Genomic DNA, 4,267 nt, shown 5'->3' on the forward strand with positions numbered 1-4,267 from the left:
GTGTGCCTTGGACAGTATAGCGATTAAAATCAGTAAAACGGAAAGAAAATGAATGAAGTTGACCATCTACTTCAGCTTTGGTAAATTCATTTTATTGAAAAAACAAGTATGACAATGAGAATGTGGTACTCTGTGACCCCAGATGAGACATGTTCACTCCGCTGCAGGAATGTAAGCCTTGCTGAAGAACATTTGTGGATACAGCGGGACACTTTTCACCGCCAGGGAAATAAAGAGCAAGATGGAGGACTTACAGAACAGTTGATCTTGTTGGAAACGACATTAAGTGAGTGTCTGTCAATTTAAGATCTTGGAATTAAGCAGAGATGACAATTTAAAAACGACAGTTCTCTAAAAGGACGAAATAAATGAAAGTGTCCAACATACTGCATACACTAAATGGAAATGCCTTAAGGCCTAAGATGTCGATGGTACCTGTATGTGTCCAATATTTTACAATTAAGGATATATTTTAACTACAGAGCTTTACAACTAATGAAATATTAGTTTGGGGGGAAATTTTCCTAGTGCAGAGACTGAGAATCAGACTTTTATCACGAAATAAAAAAAGGCATGTCAGAGATGTCATTATGATGGTTTGATGTGATGATATCAGAGTTGTGAAAGGTACAGAAGATTATGAAATACAAAGATGACAGACTCTGGTGGGCAGAGGCAGATGTTGTGCTAAAGATTGCAGAATGTGAAGATGTTGAGAGGAGGGGATATGCTTTATCGTACAATCAGCCGTACTGAAGAACAACATAGATGGAAAACTGTGCTGCTGATCAAGCTACAAACTCTAGCTCCTATTTGAGCTGTATTTATCAGATTTTCCTCTTCAGCAAACATTATATTTAACAAGAATGAAAAGTCCTGACTCAAATATTCAACTTTTAAGGGCCCTATTATGGTCATTTACAGGTTCATATTTGCATGTTGTGCCTCTATTGTGACGTGTTTCCATGCTTTAATGTTCACAAAGGTCTTTGTTTTTAACCTCTGTCTGAAACCAGGGCCCAGTCTGCTCTGATTGGTTAGCTGGCCGGCTCTGTTGTGTGGTCAACTGCTTAGAGATGTCCCGCCGCTTAGCCTTTCACGTACAATGTGTTGGAGCGCTAGCCACTAGAAGAGTGAGCGTAACGTAGTGATGTCATTAAGTAACGAAGAAAACTAAAGACTACAATGGAGAATAATTAATGGGGTTGACCACTGCGGCTTCCACATTACTTTTTGAGGTTTCGATTTCATCATAATTTTGATTTGACATTGGATTATTTCCAGTAAAAAATGTCCACCACCTCTCTTTGGTGTTGGTCAAGAGGACGAAGGTTGATAAGGTTCAAAGTGGTCTCTCTGATTCTGGATATCATTTTGAAAGAAATATAATCACTTAATGTCTGACATTTGTCAAATCGCTGCTGTGCCTTAAACTCTTCATTATGCCTAATCAAGGCTAGCACAACACATTGTAAGAGGTTGTTCTTATTCATATGTGCAACAATTATAAGTATTTAAACTGAAGAAATAAGGTGTTTCATAAGGTCATTGCTGATGTGTTTATCTAGTCCGACAAAACCAAATCAGTTGCTGTAACTACAGGCCTGGAGCCATGCGTGCCTGTGCATCAAACCAATTGTGTTTTCTATAATAATATAATTTAAACGGCTCTTTTGACACACACAGATCATTTAACACTTAGAACATTTTCCGATTACATTAGGAGTAAAAACCATATTGTAGGTTGACTCGATTTCAAGTAAAATTTTTTTTTAATGAATCTGTTGAATGTATTGACAATGAAAGTCGGGGGTGCAGCTTTAGTTGTTTGGTGCAAATAACACTGAGAACAGCAGGTAAAAATCTGTCTGTGGTTATTTTACTTCTATTGGACGCTCTAAAGAGTCGTTAAAGAGCCTCCAAGATATCTAAATCGAACCTAAGAAAGGGTGAGGGGTCAGCAGGAGAGTCCCATACATGTTGTGATTTTCTCTCAAGCAGACTAGCAGTCTGCAGGTTCAGTACTAACACTAATGGAAACAGTAGTGACGTACGCTTTGTAGAGGCTGTTGGTCTGCGTTCTTCTCCTTAGAAAACATATGACAATGTAACACAATCATCCTTTTCAGCTGTGCTAAAAAGAAACTAACTTAAAGACATTTTATTTTCTGCTGATGTGCTAGAAATGTGAATGCTTTTTATGATGATGAGAACTGTATTTTTATAAACTGTATGTTTATACTTGTAGAGTACTTTCTTAACTGAGAACACATTGTAATAATAATGTCTGTAGAGCTGATCGAAACGCAATGTAACAGAGATTTTTGTACAATATCAAACTTGAAAATATATCAGATTTCAATAATTGTTCTGTTTGCTGTCTTTTTTAAAGTCTTTGACCTTTACTGCAAACAAGACAAACAAGGTCCTACACTCTCTCCTCTCCATTGCAAAACAAAGTTTGAATTCCATTGTTGTTGACATTTTTCAAACTTAAGTAGTGATATTTGACTTGCATGTATTGTACAGCAGTATGTACAAGCTGATTAAAACCCTGTTCACTTGCATAAATGCTGCAGATGTAATGCATATATTTGCATTTTTTACTGTCACTGTCAATCATATCTTAACAATACACACTGACACAGTCATTGATTAACAACTTTGCATGTTCATAAGGATTTAAAGTTATAAACACACAAATAACCTGTAATGTTAATCCAGTTCCTCTCAGACGTGCAATGACCAACTTCTACTCACTGTCAGACCTAACTCTGCTTTATTACATATATATAAGTACATGTATCTTCTCTTCTTTCACACAATTCACAGCAAGTGAGTAATTTTTAGTGTTTAAACTTCCTGTATGAGTGACTGGCATGTGGCTGCAGATCTTATGATGCATGAGGGAAAGTTATCAAAGCAGGAAGTACAGAGCAGAATCAACAGCTCACAGTGAGATGGATACAGTACAGCGGCTCATTTCACCAGGACATTTTCTCTATTGTAAGAGCACATCCTGCGAGCCAAGGTCGGCTCACATCAAACTGTAAATCCTCAATTAAATGTTAAAACTTTGTATACTTGTTTGTTCTGAATAAACCAAGGAAATTAGCTTTAGAGGTTCTGGAAGGTTTTTTTGTTTGACTTTTTAACACAGCCATGCTATCCGTTTCCTGTTCCCGGGCTTTAGGCTAAGCTAAGCTAACCGCTAACCTGTTAATTTACCTGACATTTTCATATTCTTCACGTACCCTTTGTAACCTATAGCTTCGTTCTATCATTTATATACAGCATAATGTATTACCTTTCCTTGTATTTATTGATAATGTTCAACAGTGATGGCACATATACACTAAAATATACGTTACATTTAGAGCATATGAAGACGATCAAGCCAGAGGCTCTTACTTAACTATAGCGCTGATTTATTATCTTGGTGTATAATATTAGGACTGCAACTAACAATTATTTTCATTGTAGATTCTTCTGTTGATTATTGTCTGGACTGTTTGGTCTACAAAATGCCAGGGAAACTTCAAAAATGTCCTTTCCTGTTACTTAAAGTCTACTTTTGTCAGTACAAAACCTGTAGATGTGATACATGAAAGACATTCAAAAAATCTCCATTGCACACCGTTTAAAATCAGAACTGCACTGGTAATTAGGTATTTACTGTAGTGGCAATTTCTTATGTTACTTTATATGGTAAAGCCAAATGATTATATTATGCTTAGAAATTGTATTGGAGCAACTCGACCTGTTGTAACACAAGGGAGCATCCCGCCAAGGTCGTACCTGAAGAATGCGGCCCTCCCTAAGGGAGGATTGTAAGATAATAGTTTTCTGTAGTTGTCTTATCTTTATTACCTCCTGCACAGCATCAGTCCTCTATAAAACACACACACACATTATACCCTGTGTGCACTCCTGCAGACTACTCTACAGGACTGTCTCAGAAAATTAGAATATTGTGATAAAGTTCTTTATTTTCTGTAATGCAATTAAAAAAACAAAAATGTCATACATTCTGGATTCATTACAAATCAACTGAAATATTGCAAGCCTTTTATTATTTTAATATTGCTGATTATGGCATACAGCTTAAGAAAACTCAAAAATCCTATCTCAAAAAATTAGAATAGTTCCTCAGACCAAGTAAAAAAAAAAGATTTATAACAGCAAAACACAATCAAACATTTGAAAATGTCCATTAATGCACTCAGTACTTGGTTGGGAATCCTTTTGCACGGATTACTGCATCAAT

Source organism: Notothenia coriiceps, unplaced genomic scaffold, assembly GCF_000735185.1.
Source record: "Notothenia coriiceps isolate Sejong01 unplaced genomic scaffold, NC01 NC01_scaffold00002209, whole genome shotgun sequence".
NCBI classification, from domain to species: domain Eukaryota; kingdom Metazoa; phylum Chordata; class Actinopteri; order Perciformes; family Nototheniidae; genus Notothenia; species Notothenia coriiceps.